At 41.5% G+C, this 6,384-nt stretch overlaps 1 protein-coding gene across 1 annotated transcript in view; it reads left to right on the forward strand.

The window, feature by feature from the left end:
* The first annotated feature begins 1,020 nt into the window (after positions 1–1,020).
* Positions 1,021–6,384, forward strand: part of Scn8a (sodium voltage-gated channel alpha subunit 8) — a 138,710-nt gene continuing 133,346 nt past the window's right edge. The window contains exon 1 of the mRNA XM_004637833.2: positions 1,021–1,105. The gene's annotated coding sequence lies outside the window, so the exon portion shown is untranslated. The remainder of the gene's footprint in view (positions 1,106–6,384) is intronic.

Consider the following 6,384-nt stretch of genomic DNA (forward strand, 5'->3'; position numbering starts at 1 on the left):
AAATACAGTAGAAGTGGGAATGGTTTCATGAAGCCAAGATACAAGCAGAGGATGATTATTAGTAGGCTGAAAGGGGCCCTGAGTGCTCACTTAAAGAGTTGAAACTTTATTCAACAAGCAGCGAAAGTCTGATGACTTGTGAGCAGAAGGGAACCATGGTTATCAAACCCAGATTTCATAGCAAGTTCTAGCTGAGTCCATCAGTAAAGATTACTGTACTATCCCTGAGGTTGCATAGGTTTTGCCAGCTTGGAGAGTTAGTCAGAGCCATTCATCACCAGTCAAGTAGTTAACAGTAGTGGAGCCACCATGGCAATTGTGCACAGTTTCTGCTGTGACTTTTCCTGGAGGATCTTTGGCTAGTCCAGTCTTCTCTGAGTAAATGAGAGAGAAAACTTTGACCATCTTAGGGAAAAGTATGAGAGTAAAAGCAAGTTTAGTCAATATGTTGCAAGTGAGATTTAGAGATATATTTCCTATCTTACTATAACAGTGCTTGCCCCACCTTAACACTTCGTGAATAAGAAACATCAGCCTGTGTGGAAAAGCACATACAACTAAGAGTCAAATCCTGGGATTGAGTCCGTGCTACTTACTATCACTATGACCTTGAGCAAGTCACTTGCCCTTTGTGCGCCTGTCACACTGTGGCTAGGAGATTCCAGTTGGAAAGTAGCTGTAAACCTGTTATTAATGTTATTGGGGTGCATGCTGCTTTGGTTGCTGTCAGGAAACAATGTTTCTTACGGACATTATTGGCTGTGCTGATGGATGCCTCTGAAAAGACCGGTGCATGCCCTGCGTCATGTCCACAATGCTTGGTGTCAGCGTAGTGTTATAGGAAGTAATGGAGTGCAAAGGAGAAAACCGAATTCCAGCCCACGCCTTGCTCGCCACTTGTCAGCATAACCCAAGTGTGACTTGGACTTTATAAGAACTACCTTGCTTTTTGTCTTGTTGCTATAAAACAAAAGAAAACAGCAGAAACAATGCACACACAGTTTCAAATTCAATTCCAATAGACTTAGTAAACAGTTCAGATCTTTACCAGAAGATTCTTAAAGAGAAGATACATTGGATATTGTATCACTAGACTTCCTAAAAAGTAGATTTTTTAACTATACCATGTGACAGCTGTGCTGTTTCTTTTAGGGTTCCTAAGCCATCAGCCATGTCTTAGGCAGTGTTCTCCTGCACCAGCTGCATTTCTAGATTTTTTCCTTAGCCCCTTTATCATCACTGTCAGTATCATTACTGTTATTTAGAGGGCTTTCCATTTTCTTTTCCTATCTATTTTTGTTTTTATTTTGAGACAAGGTCTCTCTGTGTATTGTAGGCTGGCATTAAACTTGCTTATAGAGCCCAGGCTAGCCTCAAACTCATGGCCACCTTCCTACTTTGGCCTCCTCAGTGCTGAAATTACAGGTATGTGCCACCATGTCCAGCTCTTTCTACTGATGGATCTCTTAAGCTAAACTCGATGGGGAAAGAATTCTCCCTCCTTAGAAAATGGATGGCAGGCCACTTTAATACTTTGTCCTTGTGTTACTGACTCTGGTACAAGGCAAGTCAGTCTACCTCTTTAACCCTAAACACCTTTTCTGTGAAGTTTGGATCTAACAATATTTGCTCCTTTAAACTCAAAAGCAAGGATGAGATGGGGTGAAGGATGAGAAAATGCTCTGTAAATGTTAAAAGCACTGTGTAAATATAAAGTTGCATTAATTTGTAGCCTCAGTAACTGTTTGAAGAGTTTGTCACTGTGTCAGCTCAATTTCCTAAGATCCAGCAGAACAACAATCTGTTCAGAAAGATCTTCCCTGTTCGTCATCATGGTTGTGATTACCTAGCAGCACATGGTCAGGCCAACATGGTTTTTTGTTTTTGTTTTTGTTTTTTTTTAAGACAGGGTCTTGCTATGTAGTCCAGGCTAACCTTGAACTTGGTAATTTTCCTTCCCTAACCTCCCAAGTAGCTGAGATAATGAGTGTGTGTTACTATTTATATACTTATAGTTGAATAACAGCTCTGGATAAGTATTCTTGTATTGTTCCTCATAGAATCTATAAGGAGGATTTCATTACTGCCATGGTTGAAGCTGTACCTGGCTTTCCTGTTCTATTTTGTTTTTTGTCTCTCCTTGCACTGGTCTTGAGAACCACCACAGCAGCTACTTGCTGGCCTATCTTCTCTTCCCCTTAAGTCTCCTAGATGTATGTGTAGTGTTTCTAAATGTGGTCAGTAGAATATTCTTTAGTAACTGTCTCTGCCCCATCTGTTAGTGACTGGCTTGGCAAGTGAAGAGCAAGAACTGTGCAAGCCTGATGTGGCTTTGTGCAGTGCCTAAATTTAAACCTTTCAGCCATACCAAGGCTAGGTGGCCTGGCAGATTTTGACTTAGCACTTAGTACTCCTGTAGTATACTGTGGTTTGACTCGATCTCTTTCCAGCCAGTGAAGCAACCTGTATGTTAATTGGATTGCAAAATTTTGTGCAAGTTATCATTTCTCTTATTTTTCTTAAAAATCTTCCTGTTTCTAGAGCTCCTCTGAAGTAGGCAACTCTAGTACTTGGTCTAGGTCACGTCAGGGCCACATGGTATAGGGAGAACATGTGGGCTTTGGAGAGGCTGCCTCCAGTGTGACTTTGGGAATTCATAGGTTTTCTCTCCTCACTTGTAAAGTGAAACTACCACTACTTCCTTAAGTGGGCTGCTGTGGAACTGGAGATAGTATTTAAAAGGTTCCTGACAATATATACTGTCATAATCTTCATAGATATTATTAGCTTTGGAAAAGCCCATAGCCACATTCCTGTGTTTTGCATGTCCATCTCAGTATTGTAATGCTGTAAGAATGTCTTTAGGGCTTTCTGAGAAAAATATGGTTGACTTTGGACTCAGACTCTTCTTCAAACAGAACAGAAATGCTTTTGTGTGTTTTATTAATTGGCATTTCATGTGAGAATTGAGAAAGACTCACTGATTGAAAACAATAAAGCTTTACAACTTTAATCCAACTTTCTACTAATGCAGTATAGAAGTCTGCTTTCTAACATGACTGACAGGCCATGCCTTAGAGAATGTACCCGGATATCAGTTCCTAAATTCTAAAGCCTACCCCACTGGCACATAGTAGACACTAAGAAGTGCTTGTTGTAAGAATGAATTCTTGGTCATGGTTGCAGTGAGGGTCACCTGAATGGTACTAGGCCTTTGTTTTATTTTCTATGTGTGTGTTCATGTGTTCATACCTTTATTGAACACATTATTATTTGATGATAGGGTTTGAATCATATAACACATTTTCTGATTTAAGCCCCTGTATATTTTACATTTTGAACCTTGGTAATTCTCTCAGAGAAGCAGCTTTTCTGCGTCTCAGAGTCCAGGCAGCTAATTAGTTTTATGAACCATTATTGTTATAAGGAACACTGGAAAAGGGCAGTAGTGCTGCTAGCAAGTAGTGTGGTGAAGTGTTAAGAACACTGACAGCCGGGACACACTAGCAAGACCCTGTCTCCAAAATAGCGACAATATCCACACACATAATACCATTCTAATTGTTCATTTAAATAGGAAAGATTCTTACCTATGGATCTTTCTAGGTATTTTTATGCCAAAATATCCAAGTACTCAAAATATAAGTGTTTTAGAAGTGTCTCTTGGTAAAGTTACTTATATCATGGTTAATCTTACATTTATATCCATGTTAGGCCTTTCTATAATCAGACCCCTCAGAGAGTTTCTGCAGGAAGACAAAGATAAGTCAACCAAAGCTAAGTGTATTAAAGTGATTCTGAAGACACCAGTTATTGATAGAGGCAGATATATCAGCTTTGGAAAAATTTGCTGGGTGTGGGCTTGGGAATAACTGCGTACATAGGCAGAAGACACAGCCAGCTCAGAGACAGAGCATCTGCAAGCCCTAGTTTTAGTCCCCAGTCCAAAAAGAAGGAAAGAAAGAAAAGAGTGGCCTTGCTGTGTGCAAAGCCAGGGAATCAGAGGAATGTGTGGAGCGGCTTTCAGTTAACATGCATACTGACATGCATCAGGTGGACAGACCACAAGACCTGGGAGAGGAAAAGGCAGATCTTGCTGTAACTGAGAGGCTGAAGACTGCAATTTTTCATGTTTAAAATGGTTAAAAGTAAGGGTTGACAAAGTTGTTTTATTTCAGTTTTTGGAACTGTTAGATTTTCTAAAATGAAATCTGTAAGACACAAAGTAGGAAATTGGCAGGCTAGCGTCTAGTTGTCATTGGAGGAAGGAGGAGCCCTGGGAGTGGGGACAGTGTAAACTATCCATCTGGCTGCATTTCTCTCTTCTATGATAAGAGCCACCCACCTTCCTCCCAGCACAGAGCTGCCCCTCTGGCTAATTCCAAATGAGCTATATATCATTGTGCTAAAGAGCTGGCTTGTAGTCCTCAGGCTTCTTCTCATCTTTTGGTTCTTATATTAAGCCTTTCTTTTGAGCTTCAGAACCACATATCCTGCTGCCTATATGTGTCCCCACATGGATATACCAAAGCGCTTGAGACTCTATGTGTTTAAAAGTGAAGCTGTCTTCACCCCAGAGCTGTGAGTCTCATTTACTGTGTCTTAGTAAATTTCACCGCCTTCCGTCATTTTCCCAAGACAAACATCTGGGTATCGTCCCTGATTTTCCTACTGCCTTGCTCTCTGCCCTCATTGACAGGGCTGATCAGTCTGTCGTCCCTTGTGTTGCTACCTGGCCAGGCCATCACTGTCTCGGAGTTGCTGTAACAGTCTTCTGCCTAGCCCTTCTCCTCCCCACCCTCCCCTTTCGCTTTGCAGCCAGAACCTTCCTAAAGTGTAGCCTAGATGCCATTTTGTATTTAAGTCTTCAGTACCTCCTTTTTGCCTTCCTGATGTGGCATGGGCTTACCTGTTAGCTAATGTCCTAAAGGCTGCTACCACTGAACTATTTGCAGCACTCGAGTGGCTTGATTTTCCTTGTCTTTGGTCTGTTGAACATGTGAATTTTTCCTAAAACTCTACCTATTTTCTAGTCATCCCCCACTCCAGCAGCCTGTCCTTCAGGTTTCAGCCACAATGTCACTTTTCTCCAGGAAGCCTTCTCTGACCTCTCTAAACTAGATTATATGTGCTGCTTGTGTGTTTCTGTAAAAGCCTGTATTACTTTATTGGAAGATTTATCCCATTGTACTTTGTCTGTTTGCTTGTCTGCTACTCCCAGAAGACTGCTAGGTCCCTTGGGCAAGAGTGAACGATCTCGATGATCAGAGTATGACTTCTGGTGTATAACTAGGGGGCACAGTCGTGTTTTCTCCCTCATGTTAAAAAAAATAGGTAGCATAAAATTTACTCAGCCGTTTTAAGGGTACAATTTAGTGGCATTAAATTACATTCACTGTCCATCTCCAGCAGTTTTTCGTTATTCCCAGATAACGCCAGTTGAACAGTAACTCTCCACGTCCCTGCCTCAGCCCCGGGAACCACGGTTCTACCTTTTCTATGTACTGACTGTTGTAGAGGTCTCATATAAGGGGAATCATATTTGGCCTTTTGTGTCTTGCTTAATATCACTTGGCAGATGGAATGTTTTCAAGGTGCATCCATGTTGTGAATGGGTTAGAATTTCTTCTCTTGTTGAAGAAATTCAACATTCAAGCCTCTATATCCCATTTATTTGTCCACCCGTGGAAACTAGAGCTGGCTGTCAGTTTAGGCAGTTGTGAACACTGCTGTGAATGGCTGTTGAGGTCCTTGCTTTCTGTTCTTTTTAGTGATATACATAAAAGGAGGATTGGTTCTTATGGTAATTCTATGCTTACTTGTAGGGGAACTACAATATCCTCTTTTTGGCAGCAGCTGGACCATTTTACATTCCCACCAGCAATGTACAAGAGTTCCCATCTCTGACATCCTTATCAACTCTTGCTATTTTCTGATTTTGCTTATTTGCCTTTTTGTGTGTAGGTGTGTGTTTGTGCTACTGGGGACTAAAACCAAGGCCTTTACATTGACCTGTATCCCCAGCCCTTTTTATTTTTATCTGACAGGGTCTCACTAAATTAGTAAGGTACTCAGCTGGGCTCCAACTTGAGATCCTGCTACCTCATCCTCCCTGAGTGCTGGGATTACAGGCATGATGTTGGACATCTTTCCATGTGTTTACTGGCCATTTGTGTATCTTCTTGGAAAAATGTCTATTCAAGTTTTTTGTCGTGTGTGTGTGTGTGTGTGTGTGTGTGTGTGTGTTATTAGAGACCCAACCCAGGACTTCTGTACTAAGCTGCATCTCCAGGGCTGGGGAGATAGCTCAGTAGAATAAGCGCTTGCCTAGCAAGTACAAGGTCCTGAGTTCAATCCCTCAATCCCCGGTACCACCAAAAAAAA

The sequence above is a fragment of the Octodon degus genome, unplaced genomic scaffold (genome assembly GCF_000260255.1).
Source record: "Octodon degus isolate 3935 unplaced genomic scaffold, OctDeg1.0 scaffold00093, whole genome shotgun sequence".
Lineage (NCBI taxonomy): Eukaryota > Metazoa > Chordata > Mammalia > Rodentia > Octodontidae > Octodon > Octodon degus.